Source organism: Carcharhinus amblyrhynchos, chromosome 17 (assembly GCF_965287045.1).
Source record: "Carcharhinus amblyrhynchos chromosome 17, sCarAmb.v2.hapA, whole genome shotgun sequence".
Taxonomy (NCBI): domain Eukaryota; kingdom Metazoa; phylum Chordata; class Chondrichthyes; order Carcharhiniformes; family Carcharhinidae; genus Carcharhinus; species Carcharhinus amblyrhynchos.
In genome coordinates this window covers 21,231,670-21,258,682 of record NC_137340.1, presented here as the reverse complement: position 1 = coordinate 21,258,682, position 27,013 = coordinate 21,231,670, and the positions used below count along the sequence as shown (strand labels likewise).

The window sequence follows — 27,013 nt, the reverse complement described above, 5'->3', positions numbered from 1 at the left end:
TGATCTGAAATTTTAAAAATTATACAGGTGTTTCATACCTATTGTGGAATATTTACCCAGCAAGTATACCCAAAGCTTTAATACGCTCACAATTTAATTTCTATGTGGTTATCAAATTGTTGTATTTGACACATACGATAAATACCCATTAGATTTCTAGTACGAATGTGCTAACATTTTGCTCTACATTGTCTTTTTTTTGTTTTACCATCAAAAGATTTAGTGGAGCCGTCAAAGATAATGCATAATCTGTTTTGGGCTACTTTGATGGGTTTGAGTATTATGCACTGTGGGTGAATTTTACTGCCCTACCCACCACGGGAGTCGGAGTGCACAAGAGGCTAACCATGGAAAGGTCCATTGACCTCGAGCGGGATTTTCCAGTTTCATGGCAAGCAAAACTGAAAAATATCACCCTATTTCTCAATGACTGGTGCCCTGCTTAGTTTGCAACCCAAGTTGCATTGAGCTAAAGTAAAGTTAATGTTTATTTATTAGTCACAAGTAGGCTTCCATTAACATTGCAATGAAGTTAGCATGAGAATCCCCTAGTTGCCACATTCTAATGCCTGTTTGGATATGCTGAGGGAGAATTTAGCATGGCCATTCACCTAACCTGCACGTCTTTTGGACTGTGGGAGGAAACCCATGGAGACACAGGGAGAATGTGCAAACTCCACACAGACTGTGACCCAAGCCAGGAATCAAACCTGGGTCCCTGACAGTGTGAGGCAGCAGTGCTAACCACTGTGCCACTCAGAAATAGTGCATGAAGTTGCTGACTCTCAGGCAAAAGAGAGGCAAAAATCAAAGAGGCAAATCACAGAAAGGTAGTCCTCAGCATGGACTGCCAGGTAACCACTTGTTGCATGTATAGGACTAGCTATACAGAAAGAACATTTTAAAAGGGGGAATTCATTCAGAGATTTCCCATAAGAACGGCACAGGGAAAAATGTTTATCTGCTATTGGTGTGAATTGCAATAACGTGTCCTGGCTAACATTTCATGAAAATTGCTTTTACTACTATAAGCTAGAACCTTCTTGCGCACTTTACAAGTGTCCTGTTCCACTAATGGAGCTGAACTGCAATAATATATTTATTGTTTGAAGGATAAGAGGGAGCAATCACATATCTTGAGGTATTCATCTCTGTCAGCTGAGTACTTCATGTATTTTTTTAATGTTCATTACACTAAGGCCTAGTAAATGGATCGGAACTGGACATACAAACTGAGATGGCTGATGGCCCCCTGAGGAGAGGAGGCCATTGCTGACTTGAAAGTTTGTATATGCAAATATATACGTGTATCCCTTTTAAAAGGTGGCACTTCCTCTCCTATCCACATGACATCTGAATAATCAATCAAATCTCATCCACGCATCGCCACTATTATATTTGCAGTCAGTCAATTGAACTCCTTTAGGATAAGCATGATGGAATGAGCAATAACATTGAAATAGATTTCTCGCATCAAGTCACCCATTATTTGCCAGGGTGATTTTACTCTATCTAACCCCAATCACTGTCTAAATATTCCATTAAGCACCTTTCATTTAAATCAGAAGATAGGCCGAACATAAATGTTCACACTTGATTTAGCCTGAATAATAGCACATCTTAAACTCAGCTAATTTTTCTTTTGCTGTATTGGTCGGGGAATTATGTCAGAGATTACAGGGATACAACCATAGCACTCAGAGCACATCACAATCTGCGCAATGGAAAATTGAGCGGTTTACAATTGAAGCTTGAGACTGCGCTTATTTCAAATCTACAAAGCCCATGACCAGTTATTATTTATCCTTCTGAAAACTTGTGAAGTATATAATTTGTAGACACATTAAAAGAAAATGATTGAACAAACTGTTGAATGAAGGAGGTAATTTGTGAAATGCTATTGTTTGTTCTTGTTGAGAAGACAATTTCGTGACAGAGGATCTTAAAAAATATACTTTTCAATTACATGATCTATAGGATTGGTTTTAACTTTGACAGCAAAATTTTCCTGTCCCGCCCGCCATGGGATCTGTAGTGGGCAGGGTAGGACCATGCAAAGGTCTTGGGGTGAGTGTGGTCAGAAAATCCTGTAATGGTTGTTTATATTTAATTCCCGTTGTGCTGCTGATGCATTTGTGGGCATCACCATTTTAACCACAATGTTCCTGGTAGCAGAAAGATACCTGCCACAGACAGGCAGGGATCTCATTAATGTTCAAGAGTCAGAGTCTCTCAACAACATTCGGACCCCAAAGCAACCCCTGGGTTGCAAAAACTACAGGCAGCTCTGCCAGTGAAACCCAAAGCCCGATTTTAACTTGGTAAGTGGATGGGTTTTGAATGACGTAAAATGTGGTTGACTCTTAACTGCCCTCAGGCAACTAGGGATGGGCAGTAAATACTGGCCAGCCAGCAATGGCCATGTCCCATTAGTGAATATGAATTTAAATCTCAACCCGGTATCCTGTACTTATTGCATTACAAAAAACTTTAATTACACTAAGGACTTACAAATGGATCGGAAAGGGACACACAAACTGAGGTGGCTGACACCCCTCCCCAAAAGGGGAGGCCATTAAGTACATATACACGCATAAGGAACAATTGTGGCAAGCAGGTTCAGTTAAGTTTCAGCTGATACATTTTCAGATTTACTTGCGAGCCAGGAGATGAAGGGTCCCTTTGGGACCCGCAGGGAAAACCCTACTACGTCAACTCTCCCCAGACAGTTCCCACCCACCAGCCACTTTCAGCTGGAACATGCTAATAGTCCCCAAGATTTAAAATGATCCAGGCATCAGTCTGGCACAGTAATGGGCACCTTTCCCTTCACGCTCGCCAGTGCCAACCTGTGTTAAAATCAGGGCTTATGAATTTGAATGGAGTATTAATGCATTTTTGCCAGGTTATTTTGCCTGATAATTGATACTGACTATGTAGTGCACTGCACTGAGTAAAATAGTTATTTAGAAAATACCAATTGCAACCAGTTCTTGGTTACTTCAGGAGGGATGTGAGGGCATTGGAGAGAGTGCAGAAAAGATTCAGAAGAATGTTTCCTGGGCTGAGAAACTTCAGCTATCAAGATAGATTGGAGAAGTTAGGAATGTTTTCCCTGAAGAGCAAAGGTCTGAGAGGGGGTCTGGACAGAATGGACAGGAAGAAACTGCTCTCACTTATGAAAAGATCGAGAAGAAGGCCCAGATTGAAAGTAATTAGTAAACGAAGCAGTAGCAATATGAGGAAAAGCTTTTGCATGCATCAAGCAGTGAGGGTTTGGAATGCCCCTGAATGAGAGTGTGGCGGAGGCAGAATCAATGTAAGCATTCAGATGAGAATGGGGCAGCATGGTGGCACAGGGTTTAGTGCTGCTGCCTCACAGTGCCAGGGAGGTGGGTTCGATTCCCAGCTTAGATTAGTCTGTGCAGAGTCTGCATGTTCTCCCTGTGTCTGTGTTGCTTTCCTCTGGGTGCTCTGGTTTTCTCCCACAGTCTGAAATATGTGCTGGTTAGGTGCATTGGCCATGCTAAATTCTCCCTTAGTGTACCCGAACAGGTGCTGGAGTGTGGCACCTAGGGGATTTTCACAGTAACTTAATTGCAGTGTTAATGTAAGCCTACTTGTGACACTAATAAATAAACTTTAAAACTAGGTGAGCTGACTCTAAGTGTTCCAGTACCAGATCCAGCTGTGGGTAGCGGGGCCTTGCCATTTCTTGTGGCCCAATGCCTAGGTACGGTGTGTTTTATTGTAAATCCTCCCTGGCCTGGGCCTCTGGATAACCTGCTTATTACATTCTACTTTTGCTTTCAAGAAGCCCAGAAAATCCCTGGGCCAGATGTTAAATGCAAAGGATTGTGTGAGTGTTACTCACAATGAGCAATTAACATATAGTTAACCCCGTCTCCCACTCATGATAGGATTACATGCATGTAGCCTAATCTGCCTGGATGAAATGCAGAATTTAATGGGTTGGAGTTGGCTTCACATCTAGCTCTGATTTTCTGAAGTTTTAACCACCTGCCCCCCCCCCGCAAAAACAGCAACCTCCCCAATCCACCATATTAAAATTCCCCACTCTGTGCCACAGTGAGAATTCTTCATTTTGATAGGTTACACTGTTTCTCACCTTACTGACAACAAATCACAGGTGCCCCCACAGGATGCCACCCTCGATTGGTGCTACTGCTGGTAACAAGTCTCTAGACAAAAGCCTGCTAAAACCCTGGCCAGCTGTCAGCATAGTGAACAGTGGACATCAGTCTCTAATCACTGAACACAAAATCCAAGACAATGATGGGGGGACGTAATTTTACTCCTCTCTCCTCACTTTGGCATCAAATCAAACACTTCGTCCTGTTCCCGTAACATTAACTCCGGGCAACCTGTCTAGGTGGAGGTGGGCTGGCCAGGAGAACGGGAGCACAATCTTCATGTTGAATTTCCCCAAATACCTTTATTAAATATACAATTACAACTTATGCTCACATTCATTTATCTCTTCACTTCCTTTCTTTCTTTATCTTGCATGCTCACACACACAATTAGGCATTGAATTCAATGGAATATAGTAAAAAGAACAAATTTCATTCAGAATCATAGAATCACTGTAGAGCAGAAGGAGGCCATTCAGCCCATCAAGCCTGCACTGACTGCTGACAAAATCCCATCCAAGCCCTATCCTGTAACCCCACATATATACCCCACTAATCCCTCTAACCTATACGTTTTGGGACATTGCGCATGCTAAATTGCTCCTCAATCAACCTAACCACATCTGCCGAGACAGAGTACAGGAATGAGATAGAGAATCTGATGAACTGGTGCCACAACAATAATCTCCCCCTCAATGTCAACAAAATGAAGGAGATTGTCATCGACTTCAGGAAGCGTAAAGGAGAACATGCCCTGTCTACATCAATGGGGAAGAAGTAAAAAGAGCTTCAAGTTTTTAGGTGTTCAGATCACCAACAAACTGTCCTGGTCCCCCCATGCCAACAATATACTTGAGAAGGCCCACCAACACCTCTGCTTTCTCAGAAGACTAAGGAAATTTGACATATCAGCTATTCTTTTTACAATTTACATAGATGATTTGGAGTTGGGTACCAAGTGTAGTGTATCAAAATTCACAAATGACACTAAGATGAATGGCAGAGCAAAGTGTGCAGAGGATGTGCAAAGGGATATAAATAGTCTGAGTGGGCAAGGGTCTGGCGGATGCAGTACAATGTTGGTAAATGCGAGGTCATCCATTTTGGTAGGAATAACAGCAAAATGGCCTATTATTTAAATGGTAAAAAATTGCAGCATGCTGTTGTGCAGAGGGACCTGGGTGTCCTTGTGCAAGAATTTTAAGGAGTTAGTTTGCAGATGCAGCAGATAATTAAGAAGGCAAATAGAATTTGCTGGACAGATGGAGTTTAAAAACAGCGAGGTTATGTTGCAGCTGTATAAACTGCTAGTGAGGCCACACCTGGACTACTGTGTACAGTTTTGGTTTCATTACTTGAGAAAGGATATACTGGCACTAGAGGCAGTGCAGAGGAGATTGACTCGGTTGATTCTGGAGTTGAGAGGGTTGGCTTATGAGGAGACACTGAGTAGACTGGGGCTATACTCATTGGAATTCAGAAGAATGAGGGGAGATCTTATGGAAACATGTAATATTATGAAGGAATCAGATAAGATAGAAGCAGGGAAGTTGTTTCCACTGGCAGATGAAACTCGAACTACGGGGCATAGCCTCAAAATAAGGGGAAGCAGATTTAGGACTGAGTTGAGGAGGAACTTCTTCACACAAAGAGTTATGAACCTGTGGAATTCCCTGCCCAGTGAAGCAGTTGAGGCTACCTCATCAAACATTTTTAAGGCAAAGATAGATAAATTTTTGAACAGTAAAGGAATTCAAGATTATGGTGAGCGGGTGGGTAAGTGGAGCTGAGTCCACAAAAAGATCAGCTATGATCTTATTGAATGGCGGAGCAGGCTTGAGGAGCCAGATGGCTTACTCCTCTTAGTTCTTGTGTTCTTACGACTCTCACCAACTTTTACAGATGCCCCATAGAAAGCATTCTTTCTGGTCGTATCACAGCTTGGTATGGCTCCTGCTCTGCCCAAGACCGCAAGTAACTACAAAAGGTCATGAATGTAACCCAATCCATCACGCAAACCAGGCTCCCATCCATTGACTCCATCTATACTTCCTGCTGCCTCAGCAAAGCAGCCAGCATAATTAAGGACCCCATGCACCCTGACCATTTTCTCTTCCATCTTCCTCCTTTGTGAAAAAGATACAAAAGTCTGAGGGTCACGTACCAACCGACACAAGAACAGCTTCTTCCCTGCTGCTGTCAGACTTTTGAATGGACTTGCCTTGCACTGAGGTGATCTTTTTTGAGAAAGGATATACTGGCAGTGGAGGGGCAGTGATCATATTTAATTCTACACCCTAGTTATGTCTGTAACACTACATTCTGCACTCTCTCATTTCCTTCGCTATGAACGGTATGCTTTGTCTATGTAAGAAACAGTACTTTTCACTGTGTTAATACATGTGACAACAATAAATCAAATCAAAATCAAAATCTTTACACTATGGGAGGAAACTGGAGCACGCAGGGGGAAACCCATACAGACATCCTCCTCACTGGAGCATTTCAGCCTGATGACAAAGTATCCTCCTTATTCACCTTGGCGTGTGGCTCCGGTTAGAATCATAGACTCATAGAATCCCTACAGTGCCCAAGGAGGCCAATCAGACCTTCAAGTCTGTACCGACTCTCTGACAGAGCATCTTACCCAGGCGCTAACTCTGTAACCTCACATATTTAATCCTCTAATCCCCCACCCTACACATCTTGGGACACTTAGGGGGCAATTAAACATGGCCAATCCACACAATTTTGGAGTGTGGGAGGATACCAGAGCACTCAGAGGAATCTCATGCTGACATGGGAGAAGGTGCAGATAATCACCCAAGGCTGAAATTGAAACCAGGTTCCTGGCACTGTGAGGCAGCAGTGTTAACCATCGTTCCACCGTGTCCCCCTCCATTTGGGACTGCTTGTAATCCCAGTGATGACCACTACTCCTGTCTGGCGTTGTTGGGACTACAGTCCTCTCAGCTATTTGATGAGTTGGCAGCTTTCCGACAGAAATCCCAGCCTATTAACTGACAGCAGGGTAGCCGTACTTGTGACGGGCGGGTTTTCAGCCAAGAGGTGGGGGGGGAAATCCAGGCCAATGTTTTCCCAGTATTTAGTTGGAATAAATTAAGTACCAGACGTTGGAGAAGCAGTCTGACAATTAAGGGGTCAAGAAAAGTAAGGTGAGGTAGAGCTGAGTATCGTCAGCGTACATGTGGATGCTGGATTTGCAGATAATGTTGACAAAGGGCGGTGTGCGAAGGAGAAATAGGAGGGAAGCCAAGCATAGCTGCTTAGGGGACACCAGAGGTAATGGCATCGGAGTGACAAGGAAAACTGATGCTGGTAATAGTGTGCGATTAGATAGGTAAGAATGGAACCAGCTGAACCTGCAATCCTGCTCAACCCAATGGCATTAAGAGGTGTTGGAAGAGGATGGTGTGATTAAGTATGTCAAAATCTTCAGACAGGTCAAGAAGGATAAGGAGGGATAATTTACCTTTGCCGCATCACAGAGGACATTATTTGTTACTTTGGTAGGAGCCATTTAGACACTGTAGGAGGGGTGGAATCTTGTTTGGAAGGATTTAGGAGTTAGGGTCATGGGGTGGGATTTTACAGCCTCGTTTGAGCGAGACCGGAAATTCTGACCTGAAGTCAATGGACATTTCCATTGTCTGCCTCTTGCCTGCTCTGATTCCGTGGTGGACAGAGCAGTAGAATTTGAGCGGTAGAGTCATAGAGATATACGGCATGAAAACAGACCCTTCGGCCCAAGTCGTCCATGCTGACTAGGTTTCCGAAACTGAACTAGTCCCAGTTGCCTGCATTTGGCCCATATCCCTCTAAATCTTTCCCATTCATGTACCTGTCCAAATGTCTTTTAAATGTAATTATACTTGCCCCAACCACCACCTCTGGCAGTTCATTCCATATACGCACCAACCTTTGTGGGGAAAAAAGTTGCCTCTCAGGTCCCTTTTTACTTCTCCTGCCTTAAACCTATGTCTTCTAGGTGGACTGGGGAAAACACCTTGTCTATTCACCTTATCTATGCCCCTCATGATTTTATAGACCTCTATAAGGTCACCCCCTCATCCTCCTACGCTCCAGGGAAAAAAGTCCCAGCCTATCCAGCCTCTCCTTATAATTCAACCTTCCAGTCCTGGTAACATCCTTGTTCTGGGAAAGACGGGCACAGATTTGGGGGCGGCAACATATTCAAGGATTTGTTGAATTACTGTAAAATGATTCTTATTCATGAGCAAAGGTAAAGGTTCTTTTAAATGCAAACAATTACCAAGAAAAGTAAATTATTCATGAGATGTCAAAAATGGTTGAGGTTTGCATGCAATGCGACAGCATTTAATTACAATCTCAATCAAGATGACTGTTCAAAAGAGTTTGTCTATCCTTTATAAAAATTACAATTGCAAATACCTGAAATATATCAAAAGTCATAGCCATTAAAAACTATAGAATTAAAGGTAATGAATCAAATTCCACCACTTAGTTTAAGCATCAGTAAATCACTACAATTGGAGTTGATCAATTAGTTTGTAATCAGTGATATATTCTTGAGATATCCCACCTCAATAGCATTATCTTCTGATTCTTGTTGATATTTATCTCTAGCTCGACTTCGTTACAACCACTTTAGCAGCAGCCGCCAAAATTATAGTCATTTTTCAGTCATTTAATGCATTCTAGGGAGTTCCTGTATGCGCATTAACTGGCATCAAATTCTTTATGCATTCTGAATAACTGAGGCATCAGCTGTGCTTTGTCTAAGGCTAATTGTGCGACCATGCTAAAGAATTCTAGACAGTAAATTACAGGTACGTGATTCACTCAGCGGTCTAATGGCTTTCTTCCACATATGAGAGCTACTTTAGTCAAATTGAATACGGAATAAATATGAATCCTAGGATTCCCTACAGTGCAGAAAAAGGCCATTCAGCCCATCGAAAGAGCATCCCAACCAGGTCTGCACGTCTGTCTCATCGCCGTAACCCTACAGCATGGCTAGTGCACTCGTCTCTCACGTTTTTGGACGCTCATGAGCAATTGAGCATGGCCATTCCATCTAACCTGCATATCATTGGACAGTGGGAGGAAACCGGAGCACCTGGATGAAACCCAGGCAGACATGGGGAGAATGTGCAAAAAGCAGACAGGCAGTCACCCAAGTCTAGAATCAAATCTAGGTGTCTGGCACTAGAGGCTGCAATGCTAAACACTGCGTCACCTTGCCACCCATCGAATGCATTGGACATATGGATCCAACTCCAGTGAGCTTACAATATGAGAGTGCCCAATATACTTTGCAAGAACTATATACATGCAAATAGCCATTCACAATGGCCGATCGCAATTCAAAATGGCACTGCAGTATTTTTTACAAAGGCGCACTATTCTTTTGAAATAGCATCTAGAAAAACATATATTTTCCACTTGTTTACTAGCAGTGAATATGAAGTCATTGTAAATACTGTACTTTTATTATTTTCTTTCCATGCTGAGTTTTTTAAGTTTATTTATTAGTGTCACAAGTAGGTTGATATTAACACTGCAATGAAGTTACGGTGAAAATCCCACAGTCGCCACACTCTGGTGCCTGTTCGGGTACACTGAGAAAGAATTTAGCATGGACAATGCATCTAGCCAGCATGTGTCTCAGAGTTTGAGTGGTCCCATCCAATCCATCGTCAGGGTGTCTATATGTAAACTGCATGTATTTTCTCACCCTCACAATTTAAAATAAATTCTAGCAGCAGGCTTTTTGGTGTTTTTAAGCAATAAATTTACTTACTGTCACACACTTGTCTCAGATATTTAAACTGCTTAGTCCCTCAGCTCGCTCTCACTATTACACATGCAGTGATTATACACAGATAAAGTTAAAGCCATAATTACAAAATTTGAATGTATGATTCAGGCTCTGTATCAATGCAGGCCTGATGACTACTTAGTTGAGTTAACCCTTTAGTTGCAGTGAAGGTCTCATAAAGCTGCAGAGCATCTAATAGACAAATAGCTAGGAGATTGATTCTCGATGGACTTGGAAGCTGGAATAAGTACAATACTTTGGCTGCATTGAAGATGTTTTTGGTGTTTCAGATATTTCTCTGCTGCATTTGCTTTGTTTAAGATATTTTAAGGTTTTGTGGCCTCTTTTTAAAAAGCACAATCTTGCAAAATATCCAATATCTTCATGCTTGTCCTGATCTTGACAGGCCATTCAGCCCATTTGCCTTTGCCAGCTTTCTGAAAAGACCGTCCATTTAATCACACTCCCTGATTCCTTTCAAATATATGGATCAAGTAAGGGCAGAAGGTTTTTTTAAGTTTAGTTAGGGCATCATGATCGGCACAGACTCGGAGGGCCGAAGGGCCTGCTCCTGTGTTGTACTTTGTTGTTCTTTTTATATTTCAAATATATATCCGTTTCATGTTCAACAAAAATGTTTATTTGTTTCCATCACTATTTTTGAGATGTTTTATATTTCACCAGTCTCCTGTAGGGAGAAAGAAAATGCTTCTCATGCTTCTAATCCTTCATCATTCAGATGTTAATGTTATATTTACACCATCTGGTTACTGACTGATTGACCAGTAGAAATAGCTTTATCTGGTCAAACACTTGAACACATCTGAGTGATTTCTTCTGAACTCTTCTTTGCACAAATGAACAGTCCCAGTTTCTTCTCATAATTAGATCCTTTCATCCCTGGTATCTCTTTTGTGTCTTCTCCATGGCCTTGATGTCATTCTGAGGGTAAGACACACATTCAACCATTATCTTGCAATTCTGTCTTTGCCTGTATATGCTGTGTTTGTGAATCTACCTCCCCACTCACCTAATGAAGGAGCAGCGCTCTGAAAGCTCGTAATTGCAAATAAACCTGTTGGATTTTAATGTGGTATTGTGAAACTTCTTACTGTATCTTTAGTAATACCTCTTTGATGTTGTACCTTGTGGAGCCGCTTCTAAAATCAATCAGGTATGGCCAAGCCCTCAGCAAATCCATGCTAACTCTCTTTGACCAGCTGATATTGACTTAATTGCTCAGCTGCCCCAGCTTTCATGATACATTCCAGAATGGTAGCATAGTTATTATCGTAGACTAGCAATGCAGAGGCCTCAACTAATGATCCAGAATCATTGGTATTATTATTCCAATTGAACTCAAGAAATTTAAATTTTGTTCATTAAATGAATCTGGAATTTAAAAAAATAGCAATTGTGACCAGGAAATTACCAGTTTTTGTAAAGAAAAACCATTTAGTTAATGAGGTGATGACATAGTGGTATTATTGCTAGACTATTAATCCAGAAACTCAGCTAATGTTCTGGGACGCGGCAGATGTTGGAATTGTAATTCACTAAAAATATCTGGAATTAAGAATGTACAAACGATCCATCCCTCCACATCTACTGGGTACAATTGGACTCAGGTCACAGAGACAATAATTCCAGGAACCTAACTTGATTCTGCTACCTAGGTTTCTTATTACTGCACCATGTCATATTATGTACTTAACATGGTTTTTTTTTGTTGCAGTGGCGATGGCTCATTGATGAGACCTTGAAGCTTGTGTGTCTGAACATAAGCACTTTTACAGGTAAGCTTTAACTATGTATTGTTCCAAATGTGGTCTTGCATGGAGCTGTTCAAAGGAGGTATGCTGCTTACCGAGTTCTTTCCTAGACTGTTCTCTGACAATGTGACGACATACAAAACTCTGTAAGCAGTGTCTTTCTCCAATCCTACATTGACCCTTGTACTGCTGAGCACCTTACATTATAATGCATGCAGGAACATATCATCACTATACAACACAATCTTACATCTTCACAGTTCTTTCACAATCTCGGACTGTCATTACTACGTGCCTTCTTGATGTCTTCTGTCTAAGAGAGGACTCTACCCCACTGGGGTGATTACCCACTCTTAGTCCCATTTGGCCCCTCAAGCCAGGCGAACCTCTTCCGCTGCATTGCCCTGAAAGAGACAGACACCACACCTAACCAAGCTATGAAACACTTGCAACATGAGAGAGGTTCTTCTTCCTAAATTGTTGCAAATCCCATGCAATGAATTTCCACCAGTGAACCTAAAACTGGCGCCAGAAACCCATTCTGCACTGGGCCGCAGAATTTACACAAGCATAGACAAGAGCAAAGACTGATCCAGACATCAGAGATTAAAGTCACAATCCTTTCCGAATGGTGCAATTTACAAAACCACAAACGGCACTGAAGCAGAAAGAGTTATGGAACGCAGCATTCTGAGTCTCAAACGTACATTATTGAAGAATTTGGCCTTTAGTAAATTGGCTTATCTTTGCAAAACATAACATTAAATTGTTAAGGAGAATGGCTGCAATAAACTCGGGAACTAAAGAGAATTAGAATCTGCCTGATTGTATGTCTGCTTCAGCCTTTCCCTGGGTGGTATTAAAAGAAAACAGAGCCAGGAGGTGCCATAAAACCTTGAATATAGGATTACTTTATTGTCGTTCAGTATTGAATTAGAAAATGGACTTTCACTGGCCTCATTTATCTGCCGGCAGAATGTGCCAAGTGTAAATGTCAAATTATCTCAGCAAATTTCATTCATCGCCCAAAACATACTGATATTCATGATGGTTCTGTTTCGAAGATGATTAGAACCTTCCCAGAAATTGACTTGTAAAATTTGAAATGTTCAATCGGCCTTATGAACGATCTGATTTAAATACCAATGCCAATTTTAAAGCAAACATTTCTGAACAAGAAGTGAATCCAGGTTGGAGATGCCTAGATGGAGAGTCAGTTGGAACTTTGTCACCTTGCTGCTTGAACAGTTTAAAAAACACATCTGTTGCTCTGTTTACCTACAGGAATGTTTCTTCCTCCAAATGAAATTCCTGGCACCAGATGGTGCTGTGGCACAGTAGAGTGCTGCTCCAACTTGTTATGTTACAAATGATGGTGTAAAACTTGGGGTCACGCACTTAGCCTTGCAAGTTAGCCAATTGTTCACGTGACACTTTCTAGTGGTCAGGACAAGAATGGCATTTGCTCAAAGCTCAGGAGGTTATCTTCTTGATAGGGAATATCTCATACCGAGTGCAGCCTGAGAACACTAGGAAACAAAATAAATTTTAATAAATAGAAAATTCCTGATAACTGTGCACTCTGTCTAATTTATTCAGTGGCCAGCAGGGTTTCAGAAGCACTATTGTATTAGTTATGAGCATGGAGAGTGTCAGTCTCCCAAATTCATTAGGGTCATGATGGCTATACTTTCACCCTTTTATATTACTCAGTCAGAAGTCACTACAAAATAATTAAGGGTAAGGATTCCGACCTTTTTCTCACCCTAATAAAAGGCTCTGAGGATGATGGGGTTAAGAAGGGTGAAGGGGGATGTCATTGAAACTTACAGAATATTGAAAGGCCTGGTTAGAATGGGCGTAGGGAAGATGTTTCCAACAGTGGGAGAGACTAGGATACAAGAGCACAACTTCAGAATAAAGAGAACTGAAATGAGGGGGAATTTCTTCAGCCAGAAGGTGAATTCATTGCCTCGAAGGCTGTTGGAGGCCAGGTCAATGAGTATACTTAAGACAGGGAGAGAGGTTCTTGAGTGGTAAAAGGATCAATGGATATGGGGAGAAGGCGGAGAATGAGATTGAGAAATTTATCAGTCATGATCGAATGGCAAGCAGACTCGATGGGCCGAATGGCCTAATTCTGCTCCTATATCTTATGATCTTATGATGCAAGAATATTGATTTAGCTTCATCCTTAGCTAAGTCCCCTATGTATGTGATTCATAACGGAGGAACATAGGGGCAGCAATTGTCTATTTAGCTTCCCAGGCCTGATCTGCAACTCAACGAGATTGTAGCTAACCTGTTACTTAGATCCATATGTCCAACTCTGTCTCATATGCCTTAGTATCTTTAATTAACAATCAGGAGTGTGATGGAATACTCCTGACTCGCCAGGTTGAGTGCAGCTCCAACAACACTTAAGAAGGATAAAGCAGCCTGTTTGATCACCACCCCATCCATCACTTTAAAAAGTCACTCCCTCCACTGCCAACACACAGTGGCAGCAGTATGTTTCAAAATGTACTGCAGCTACTCACCAAGCTCCTTCAACAACACCTTCCAAACTACAACCTTAATCACCTAGAAGTTCAAGGACAGTAAATGTATAGAAACACTTCCACTTGCAAATTCCCTCCAAGCGTCACACCATCCCAACTTGGAATTATTTAATCATTCCTTCAGTTGGACCAAAATCCTGAGACTTCCTTCCTAACAGCAATGTGGATACATTACACCACTACCTTCCCAAGGGCAATGCTGGATGGGTAACAAATGCTGGCCTTGCCAGTGACATTCATTTCTCGTGAAAAAATAATATATATTAGGCAGACAATCAAAATATAGTTGCCTTCAACTATTTCTTTTGCTTCTTTTGTTTGGCTGGGACATTTTTTATTGACAAATCTGTGGTCATTTGCTAATGTTTGTGTGTGTAGCCTAACAAGTAAGATAGCATTCTGTTCAATTATTAGATAGGTCTCAAGACAATAAGCCCTCATTTTAACTAGCCCTATTTTAAGTTGTTTAATTTAAAGTTGTTTTTGTTTTGGGTCCATTTTCCCCAATTAAAGTCATGATTTCTGCTTTAGAATCATTTTGTATGCTTATTGCCACACATTTTTGTCACCATCCTTCATTCATTGGCTCATGCATCATCACCAGCCATGTTCATAATGCAGCGAGCATCACTGTGGATCAGCTCTCTTCCTGTGACCCGATCAGTGCCATTGTTAGGGTGACTCTTTGTACTATACTTAAGGCAACAGCGATTTGAAAATTAACACAAAGGTATCAAAAGCCAGAGTTTTCAAGCAAAAAGTGGGATGTAAATTTGATTTAAATGTTGAAGTTTCAGAAGTGCCCTGCTGTGGGTGAGACTTTTAATTTGCTGTTAAATATCAGACAGAAATGCCCAGTAAGTGCTGATAAGAGACTGCCTGCTCCTGCAAAGAAATCATAAGACTCCATCATAGCAGTGAAATTAGATATTTTAAAACATCACGAGGTTAGTGAGTGTTATCTAATTCAAATTTCACTTAAAAATGCACAGTGCTGCACCCGTCAGGTACAGTGTTTCAACCTGTACATTGTTTATCTCTGGCTATGAATTGTCCGATGGAGCCTAGCTCCAGCTTTAACACTGATTCCTATGGGAACTCATGATTCACAGAAAGTTGTTTCACTTGAAGTGGTGATTTCCAGGAATGCAACCATAACTTAAACCGAGGACTTACTGTATATGAGTCAAGGAAATAGGGGATGGTGTTTAATTGATTACAAGTTCCTGTCCTTTGTGTTTGGAGAGCACACACACTCACACGTTTTGTCGTTTATACATATGAGAAAAAAGTGTTTAATTGTACAGTTGTGTCATTGAAGTATGGACAATTTTTGTATAATAAACTAGCATATAGTTTGCTGTTCTATTTATTTCCAATCATTAAGAAATGACCATAGGCCAAGATTTTATGACTTCGCTTGGGCGAGGTTCATAAAATCCTGCCTGAAGCCAACAGAGATTCTGTTCTGTGAACCTCGCCCACCCCGATACCTACTGCGAAAGATCAAATACAGTGCAGTGTCAGGTTGCTAAGTTACTGTAGAGTAATATTTGATCTATGTCAGCCATCAAATCAAGTTTGCTTTTTCACATTGGTAAAGTTACCCATCCACTAAACTTTCAGATCAAAACTGCTCTGATCACCTTCCTAATAATTGAAACAATACTGAATACCAAAAGATTGGAAAAACTCAAAGCTTTCATTCACTAAGAAAAAAAGTGCTCATTCTTATAATGGTTAACTATGAAAGGATATTGACACATTCTCAGAGGAAGTCCAGAGCTTTCAAAAACAAATAGCTAGCCTCTAATTGCGTACTTAAAAAACTTGAAACAGGGCACAAAAGGGGTGAAATGCTTGTATGAATTATTCAAGCACAAAGACACTGACACCTGGTGTTTGGGATCCACAATTTTTTGAATGAAGCTTTTCCATGTACATATTTAAACTATTTTATCAAGGTGATATTGCATGTTTGTACTGATTTATAAATTACTGTACCTGAATACTATTGGTGGCGACGGTAATGCAATTGTACTGTCAGTCACAAGCTCACTTTTAATTCATTAGAAAATAAAACACTTCCTCTAATAAAAAATTACCCTTGTAATTTTTTATTAGATGATCAACTGAATAATAGGAGGAAGAGTAATATTAGACTCCTTTGGGTGAAATTGAGCTATGCACCATGCATTAATATAGTCATCATTCAACTCACTACCACCACCTCCTCCTCCACTGTCTCTCTCATTTCCTTTTGTGTAAAATGATTTTCATTATATGTAAAGTTTATGGAACCAGCCAACAAAATCTATAAGCTGTGTGAAAAGTTCAAAATATTCACTGTCTTGGACACCTCAACCAGTTAAAAGCAGTTGAGTGTCCCTATGCATATTTTCTGTTGTTCTCATTTTTCAGTGTTTTGTACAGCTAATTAGAAGGAATAGCTTGGAGGAGTCATTGGTCCCAAGTTAATTCAAGAGATGACACACATGACTGTCTGAGGTAATGGTTTTATTGGCTGATGCAAAATCAACTTGCTTATACTATCAAAGTCAGAACATCATCTAAGTCAGAATTTCAATAATGTTAGCAGGACTCAAACAATTGAAATGGCAGAACTGGAGAAAACTGGGAATTTACAGCAAAGAATGAGGCCATTCAGCCCTTTATCTCTTTACTCTGCTCCCTTCCCATAGTTTCTGCTCGAAATGTTTATCCACACTTCCATTAAAGATGTAACTGTCTCTCACTCAATTACCCCCTATGGCAGTACATTCCGTGTTCTAAAACTTCTATGTGATGACACGGGTGGAATTTTCTAAGTGTTGTCTCAGGTGTGAAAAGAAAGGACAGCCTGCAAGCTACCTTGCTGGGTTTTCCCACCATCTTTTTTTTACAAGGGGCGGCCCGATGATATCAGGCTGATGAGAAAGGCTCTGAATGTGAAGACAATCTGCAGCATCTGCCAGCGTGTGTATCACTCATAATTATTGCCTCCTATGCTCTGCATAATCATAGAATCCCTGCAGTGCAGAAGGAGGCCATTCAGCCTATCGAGCCTGCACCAAAAACAATCCCACATAGGCCCTATCCCTGTAACCCCATGTGTTGACCCTGCTAATCCTAATGGACAATTTTGCATGGCCAATCCACTCAACTCGCACATCTTTTGAGTGTGGGACGAAACTGGAGCACCGGAAGGAAAACCATGCAGACATGGAGAGAAAGTGCAGACTCCACACAGACAGCGACCCAAGCTGGGAATCAAATCTGGGTCCCTGGCGCTGTGAAGCAGCAGTGCCAACCATTGTGCCACCATGCCACCTTCATCTTGCTCTTTCAAGGGGGAACCACTGGACCAGGAGGATACTGAGGCAGGTTCACTCACCACAGAGGAAGAATCCAATGATGAGTCTGATGGGAAACCCAAGCAAGCACCCGGTGAGGACAAGGAGCCAGACATCAGGAACCTTCAGGTAGGCAAGAACACCAGGGAGGTCTTTAGTCAGTGTTCCTTGAGCTAAGCTGTCAAGACCTGCCATACATCCATGTCAAAGCCAAAGGACACCACCTTTGCAAACATTTCAGACAAAACCAGGCCATGAATCCAATGTCACCTCACTGCCTCTGTAATAAAGGTTGCTGCTTCTACTGTCTATCACAAAGCACTGACAAGACTAAAACCATAGAAAACAAAGAGTACAGGGTATTTGAACAAAATAGTAATGAGTCTTTATAGCATTGAACAAGTGAAACATAAATACAAAAACCATTGGGTTGACTTAGTTAAATGAGAACTAAACATTTCATAATTGAAAAAAAATAAAATCACCCATGCCCCTTCTAGTACACACCATGCTTTAATCTAATGTTTGCAAGTGTTACCTCTTGGTGCCAACTACCACTGCCAACCCCCTCAATCCATTGGCGAACAGCGGCATTGGAGGCAGGTTGCAGACTTTGATCCCATGTTGGCCCTCATGGCTTTGGCAGTCGTCCTCTGGCCATCGGTTTTGTCTGAGAGGGAGCGCTCAGCCGCATGGCTGGGCACTCCTCAGTCATCATGGCCTCAGAAGATGTCACAGTGACTGCCAGAGGGGCAGAGGAGCTGCTGCCCTCAACTGGTGTGTCATGAGGGACCTACTGACACAACAGGCAGCTCATCTGCCAGCGCGGTGTATGTCTGTACCTCCCTATTCACCATTGATGAATGGTCATTTAGCTGAGAGACTGGATGTTGCATCCATCTCACATACAAGCAGTGACCTCATTGCCCATGTGAGGGCTTGTGGGTCCAACCCAGGAACCACTGAATCTGCTTCCAGATTCGCTTTGACATGAAAGACACCACAGCAAGGAGGCTGTTTGCTCAGTGCTCAAGGTCAACACAGTGCTCAAGCTCCCCATGATCTCCTCCATAACAGACACAATGGCACAAAGGCCCATATGGATCGCTGCCAGATTTCCTGTACATTCCACTGGGCATCCAGTGTCTGCCACCTGACGGAGGATTCCAGAGGTTCACTATCTCCCTGAGACTCAGCATGATCCTGATCTCCAGCAATCTGCTGACAGCTGGCATCCTGGGCACGCTCTGCCTCCACCAGCCTTCATGTGAATATGACATGCCCTCACCATTGTCCATTACCAACTGAGCTGGTGCATTAATGCTTGCTGACATGCCTGTATTTGTGCTGGTGCTTGGTGTGGGGGTAGGGTGTGTCATGGGTGGATCCATCGATTGTGCTTCCTCAGATGGCAATCTTGTGGTCTTGGGGGTCCCAGCTGTCTCTGGAGTTGACTTATCTGAGGGATGAAAACAATGTCAATGTCCATAGCAGGAGGCCAGGTGCAATTGCTGTTAACAGTATTACTGTGGCTGTGTGATTGCTGATTCACTGGGCACTCTTTCTCAGGAGTCATTATGAGGGATGAGACAACCCAACATTCTTTTCACTCTCCACTTTTCCCACTTCTGCTCACTGGACTCTTACCTTCCTCAGACACCCCTATCTCTCCATGACCTAATTTCCAGGACTCCTAACTCATGGTGAATCGGTATGACCAGGTTGGTCTCCTCACCAACAGTTTCAGATACGCGTTGGTGTGGATTCTATTCTGTAAGTGGAAAGCTCCATTCAGTATTCAACCTTCCATCTCCAACATCATGCTACGCTGTTCCCCACCCACCTTCATCCCTGCAAAGCAGGTGGACATTCCGACACCTATGACCATCTGACCCTAGATGTACCCTGGCCTTCCAATCTTCTCTCCAGCTACAACACACACAGGCTGATGTGTCTTCTGAAGCTCTGGGTGGGCTTTTCCCACTGCGCTCACCCCAAAACCGGAAAATCCCACCCGAGGTTAACAGACCTTTACATAGTTCACGCCTCAGTCCGTTACAATTCTGGGTGGAATGGGAAAGCTCCCCCCTCTGATTCATTGACAACTAAGGATGGCCATCATGTCATACTTCCTCACACTGTGCTACCTCAGCACTTATCTTTGCTGCATGCAGAATGTCATTCTCTTTTATGACACTTAATCCATGTGCAGCAGACCAAGTCGTGCCCACGGACCTCAGCTGCCACCTCTTCCCAGGATTTCTTAGTTAGGGGGGTTGGCCTCTTGCCATTCACAGGTGTCACAGGTGAAATTCTCACCTACCTATAACTTAATTAAAACATAAGTGGGAAAGGAATGTTAAATTAAATAGTCTGTTTGAGTTCTAGACAAACTTTGTTCTCAGCAAGCTTATAAATGCATAAGCTTTTACAATCAATATAACTTGGGATTTGAGGTCAATGTATTCATTAAAATGTCAGAACACCTTAATGACAAGTCATGACTGGAAGATCCTCCCTTGTCTTATAGGGACTTCAGTTTAATTACTTACAAGTAATTAAGTTTAATAATCAGATTTGATAAATTGACCTTTCCTCTCAATTTGTGAAGAAGAATTCTGCCTGAAAGTGATTATATTCACGCATTCAGTAAACTAAAACAAGTACTCAGATTCAAAAGTGACTCTTACTGATACTTTGAGGTCGAGCTCAAATTATATAATTTTACTTATGATAAAATAATCCAGTGTATTAGTTGTTATTGTGGATTAATTACTTAGAGGCTTTGAAAGCTGGATATCTTACCATGTATGAGTTTTATCTGGATGTTGCCAGGACTAGTGAGCCTGAGTTATAGTAAGAGTTGGCCAGGCTGGAACTTTATTCCTTGGAATATAGGAGAATAAGGGGGTGATCTTATTAAGCGTATAAAATCATGAGGGGCATAGATAGGATGAACGCACTTGGTCTTTTTTCCAGGAAGGGGAATTGAAAACTAGAAGGCTTAAGATGAGAGGGAAAGATGTGAAAGGGACTTGAAGGGCAACGTCTTCATGCAGGGAGTACTGTGCATATGCTGTCGGAGAAAGTGGTTGAGGCAGGTACAATAGCAACATTTAAAAAGCATTTGGATAAGTACATGGGTGGGAAAAGGATTAGAGGGATATGGACCAAGCGCGGATGGCACAGTGGTTAGCACTGCTGCCTCACAGCACCAGGAACCCAGGCTCAATTTCGGCCTCGGGTCACTGTCTGCTTGGTGTTTGAACATTCTCCCTATGTTTGCGTGAGTTTCCTTTGGGGCCTCCAAAGATGTGCAGGTTAGGTGGATTAGCCATGCTAAATTGCTCCTTAGTGTCTGAAGATGTGTAGGTTAGATGGATTAGCAGGGTAAATGCATGGGGTTACAGGGAAAGGGCTGGGGGTAATGGGCCTTAGTAAGATGCTCTGTTGGAGAGTCGTTGAAGACTCAATGGGCCAAATGGCCACCTTCTGCACTGTAGGGAGTCTATCAATTAAACTAGCTGAGAGGGCACTATGATTGACATGGACCGGTTGGGCCAATGGGCCTGTTTCTGTGCTGTGTTACTCTATGACTCTATGTAGATTCATTGCTATATTCTGATGATCATTGTGTGTATGAGGGCTATTGAATCAGTGTAGATCAGTGTGTGGTAATGCCATTATGAGTGATAGCTTAAGCTGATGTATGTTAAGCCTGAGTTGTGCTGATCAAAGCCAAACAAGGCTGTCTGCTGCAAGGATTTACCAGGCAATGAAGGATATAACACTTTCTTTATAATAATTCATTGTTATAAGCAACTTCATCAGAGTTAAGTATCAGTGGCAGTTGCAGCCCAGCTGTATCTGAGTATGTACAACCTCATGCCGGTTTGAGAGCTCTGTTACAGAGGGACTGTGCTGCAGATATCAGGATATAGTCAAAAATGATGACTTCATTTTGCTTGAGCCTTAAAATCTGTTGCCATAAACAACTGTTCAAAATAATAAGCCAACTTAGCCCAAGTTAAATTTTTCCAAATGCTTGATCTAACGTCCCATTAGACATATATATCTCAATTCTTAGCTGTTTAAGTGTTGATAGATTATTCAAGAGAGAACTGTAAAGATGGAAGGAAATTCAGAAATAGAAGGTCAGTCTCGAAATATGTTAAGTATCACACCAACGTGCTTTAATGAGCTGTTGATAGGTCATTGTAAATGCTAAATTTGTGCATTATTGTATTAATACATTTCTTCCATCTACTTAGTTACTTTTGCATCATTGCTTTTTCTATATTTTATATTGCTTCCTGATTGACTAGGGAGCCAACCCGACACTAAACCTTAGCCAGCATGAATCCTAAATCTAACACGGGACATATTTGCAAAGTGTTCCAGTGCACATTGTCTGGATAGTCTGACTGAAACAATGGGTACAATCTTGTATATGATATATAAAATAATTTTACTCTTTTACACGCTATTATGCTTTCCCCTTTCGAGCCCAACATGCTAAATACCAGTCCTCAAATATTCTTTGTAAGAAGCCTCATAACACCGGGTTAAAGTCCAGCAGGTTTGTTTGGAATCACGAGCTTTCAGAGCGCTGCTCCTTTCTCAGGTGAGTGAAGTCTGATGAAGGACCAGTGCTCAGAAAGCTCGTGATTCCAAATAAACCTTTTGGACTTTAACCTGGTGTTGTGAGACTTCTTACTGAGCCCATCCCAGTCCAAGGCCAGCATCTCCACATCACAACTATTAATTGACTTGATTTCTTAAGGTGGCTCCAAGTAACTTGACTTCAGTTTTCTTCCAGTGTTAATCTTTGTTTAGTGGTGTCTCTTTTGCCTCTGAGCCAGAGGTTGTTGATTTGAGCCCTACACCAGCACCTGACTATATAATCTAGGCTGACACCTCAGTGTAGTGCAGAGAGAGTGATGCATCTTTGGAGGTGCCATTGTTTAAATAAGACATGAAGCCAAAGCCTTGTTTGCTCTCTCGGGTAACATAAAAGACCCTATGTACTATACTGTGAAGAAGGGCATGGGTTTTCTCCCAGTGTCCCTTCAGCCATCATCACTGAGGATAAATTATGTGGTCATTTATCGTACTGCTGCGCATGCGACCTTTCCGTGGTGCAAACTGGCCACTGCATAAGCCTACATAACAATAGACACTTCAAAATTAGTTATTTGGCTGTGAAAATCTTTTTGAAAAGTGATGAGGATGTTAAAGGGATAAGAACATAGGAACACTGAATTGCTAGACAAAAACAGACTGCCGTCCATTTGTTTGTGAAGTACTATCCTCATGGTTGCCTGATAATGGAGCTGTTAATTAATTGTTGTAATCTGTATTAATTAATTTCCAGCAGTGGTATTTTAATTAGTGTAATTCAGTAGTCAGTGAAATTGCTCATCTTTGCACCATCCAGCTTCGAATGATTGCAGGTTTGTTTCTCCTCCCCCACCCCCCCACCACCCTGGCCCCCACAGAAGGAGAGCAGCTGGCCAACATTCACTATCTCCAATCACCAACATCAAAAGCAAGCCTGTGTCTTTCCACTCCAATGTTGGTGAATTCATGGGCTTCCTCACTGTTGGTGATATGTATTCCCAGTGGCTAACTCTGTCAGTACTCCAATGCCTCATCATTAGTGTGATTTGGAGATGTCAGCGTTGGACTGGGGGTGAGCGCAGTAAGAAGTCTCACAACGCCAGGTAAAAATCCAACAGGGTTATTTGGTATCACGAGCTTTTAGAGTGCTGCTCCATCAGGTAAGTGGGTGTGTAATGTGTGATTCAGTGTGAACATTACTTGAATCAATGAAAATCATTCAAACTTAAATTTTTTTAATGCCCAGTTAACTTGAGCCATGACCCAGTCACAGCATTGTTGTTTCAGTTATTGTTACAGCCGCTGAAATTGCTGCAATTTGTTTTCTGTCTTCTCTGTATTCTCCTCCCATTTGTCTCCGCTTATCTGATGGCAGTGTTGAAATGTGATTCTACAGCAGCCCATTAACACCTCACCTGAGTGCACTTTCTTCGTGTCTGAGCTTAAACAGTGAAGGTGTAATCAGTCAAGGGTGACTCAATGTGGTTTTAACAATAAAAGGCTTTACTGCCAACTGATGAAATACCCATATACATCAAGGTCTGACTGGATTACAAATGTGACTGCTCTGTTTGACTCACTAGCTCCAATTCCGACTCCCCCCTCAAACCATAAACCGCACTTTCCTGCTGATTGACTCAGCTTCTCACTGGGCTGATCCATAGGGTCACGGAATTCTTACAACGCTGAAGCAGGCCATTCAGCCCTTCGAGTCTGCACTGACTCTCCAACACAGCATCCCACCCAGACCTATCCCCATAACCCCACATATTTACTCCACCAATCCTCTAACCTACACATCTTGGCACACAATTTTAGCATAGCCAATCCACCTAATTTGCACATCTTTGGAGTGAGGAGGAAACTGGAGCACCCAGAGGAAATCCATGCAGACACGGAGAGAAAGTATAAACGCCACACAGACAGTAACCCAAGACCAGAATTGAACCTGGGTCCCTGGCGCTGTGAGAGAACGAAAAAGTTCCACCTTCTGTAGTAGCATAGGCTCTTTAACTGGGGGGTGTTTCCTGAGGGCCACATGATCAGCGAGGAGGTCCCTGCTGATCATGTGGCCCTCAGGAAACACCCACCACCCACACTTTAAGGGCCGTGCTACTACAGAAGGTGGAATTATTTTTTGTTCTCGCACAGTGCCAGGGACCCAGGTTCAATTCCGGTCTTGGGTTACTGTCTGTGTGGCGTTTGTATGTTCTCCCCGTGTCTGTGTGGGTTTCCTCCAGGTGCTCCGGTTTTTTTCCCACGCTCCAAAGATGTGCAGGTTAGGTTGATTGGCCATGCTAAATTGCCCCTTAGTGTCAGAGGGATTAGCAGGGTGAATATGTGGGGTTACGGGATAGGGCCTGGGTGAGATTGTTGTCAGTGCAGTCTTGGTGGGCAAAATACCCTCTTTCTGCACTGTAGGATTCTGAGTCTATGAAAAGTACAGGTGGGGGGATATACTTTGTAGAAAAGCTATTTCACATTTGCTGTAGGAGGATTGAAAATTAATTGCACACTTGTAAATATATATACTAACTGAAACAACTTGTCATGCTATAAATTAGGTTGCAATACATGGCAGAAAATGCACATATTTCAGCTTACAGTGAATTCTTATTTTGACCAGGCTGTATATCAAGGAAAAGCCACTCCCAGCTGTATTCATGTGTCAGCCACCAGTTTGTGATGTAGTGCCTTTGAGAGAGGCTTAATGATAGATTGCCAGCCAGCCCAGCCAGGTTGGATTAGGAATTAAAAAGCATATGGCTATATAATTTAAAGCCCTGCATCTGTGGGGTGTCACATGTCACATTTTAAAATCTCTGTTACACCTAAAAAGTCAATGTTGTCTTAAATAATCTCAATATAATAAACTAACAATGGTGATTTGCTCAACTATCAGCACTTAAGCCGTGACCTGCATGAATCTAATGCAAGGAAGTCAGATTAGGCAGGGATGCTTGCTCTTCTTTGGCTGGCATGGACACAATGGGCTGAATGGCCTCCTTCTGCATTGTAAATTTCCCATGATTCTACATTTGAGACAGACTATCATCAATTAGAAACCAGCAATCTTTAACATCAACATTAAGACTCATTCTGTTATGAGATTGTTTTTTAGCCCGTGATAAACTAGCAGTTGTCCCTCAACTAACCAATCATGTTGCTTGCTTGTTTGCACAGCATTTCAGTGGCCACATGTTGCTTGTCTTCAAACAACAAACATAATGGCCGGAACTTTCCGGTCATTCACACCGGCGGGATTTTCTGGTCCTGTGGCAGCGAATGGAGATTTGGCTGAGCACCACATTCCCTGTCCTCGCTTGCAAAGGCAGCGGGACATGAATGGGTGAAAAATCCCGGCCAGCGTTTATAAAAATCGAAACAATTGAACAAATAATTGAAATATCACTAAAATTATTCGTGGACTGTTATCAATCTCTTGCACAATTTTCTTTTCTAAAGACTTGACCTTATTTTTACAAGTTAGTTTTCTTTGTGAAGCCTGAGTTGCTCAGGTTAATCTTGCATCCCTAGCTTTCCTCGGGGTTTCAGGTATGCACAATGTGTTTTCCCTTGCTGCCTCTTTCGGAACCTCTGTGCAACACTTCCCCATCCATGCTGTTCTGTAAATTGGCATCTCAGCGTGTGCCCACCTCAGGGCCCAGGTTTACTGCCACCTTCACACTCACATCCGTTCACAGGCAGAGACCATATTGGACTTGCTTCCAGACCTGGATTCAGTTGTGACGAATAACAAAGATCTGCACTTCTGTAGTACACACAATTCCCCAGAATGTATCAGTAGCATTAATGTTCCATCTCTGGTTACCCTGAGCTACCTGTTGACCTTTTCCTCAAATTGCTGCAGCTCTGATGGTGATGGAGTTTCCACGACAACAGGTTGGCTTGCTAAACCATTTTGGAAAGAATTAAGAATCAACTACGTAATGCGGTCACGTGCAGACTGAAACACACAAGGGGAGTCGGTACCCTTCCCTGAGGCACATTGTGAAACTACTGGGATTTTACTCCAGACGTTCATGATTGTTTTATGCTGCTCGCTATAAATTACCATATTTATTGAAAACAGACAGATGGACAGATGCAAAAATATATTTCTAGGAATCGGAAACAAAAGCAGTTAATATGTTGTTTGCAGTTAGCGATTCTAAGTGCAGGTCCTGTCTCTCCTTTCTCTATTGGCTAATACCCAGTGGAGGAAATTTGACCAAAAAGTGGCAGTTTTAGGTTGGCTGAGGGGCTCAAAGCTGTACGAATCAGATTCCCTCCCCAAACCCAACTCCAACCATTCACTTCCAGCTTTAACAATGGCAGGAAGGTAACCAGTCACCGTTGGGGAAAAAATAATAATGTTACTTATCCTTTCACCATTTGGAGTTTAATTATGGATGATTGGCTCCCCAGGTCACCACTCCCTCCTCGAGACTTGTAAACCCCCTCTGACCTCCCTGTCCAGAGTACAGGATCAGCAAAACCTCTTCCCCCAATAAGATCACTCTCCCCCTCTAGCCAGCTCCCCAATTTCTGATTGATCTGCTTCCCCCAATTTTGGTCCAAGCTCCCTCCCTCCCCCAGTATCAATTCGGTCCCCCAACTCTATCCAGTCAGACCCACCTTCTCTCTCTGACCTGAGATTGTACCTTCCTACTCCTGCCCTGGAGATACTTTATCCTGCTGCCTCCACCAGCCTGCTACCCATCTCGCT

The 27,013-nt window shown here is 42.3% G+C and overlaps 1 protein-coding gene across 1 annotated transcript in view; it reads left to right on the top strand.

Moving 5' to 3' along the window:
• The window catches only part of jakmip3 (Janus kinase and microtubule interacting protein 3), a 212,800-nt gene that overhangs the window by 166,619 nt on the left and 19,168 nt on the right, over positions 1 to 27,013 (top strand). The window contains exon 23 of the mRNA XM_080205603.1: positions 11,714 to 11,774. The gene's annotated coding sequence lies outside the window, so the exon portion shown is untranslated. The remainder of the gene's footprint in view (positions 1 to 11,713; positions 11,775 to 27,013) is intronic.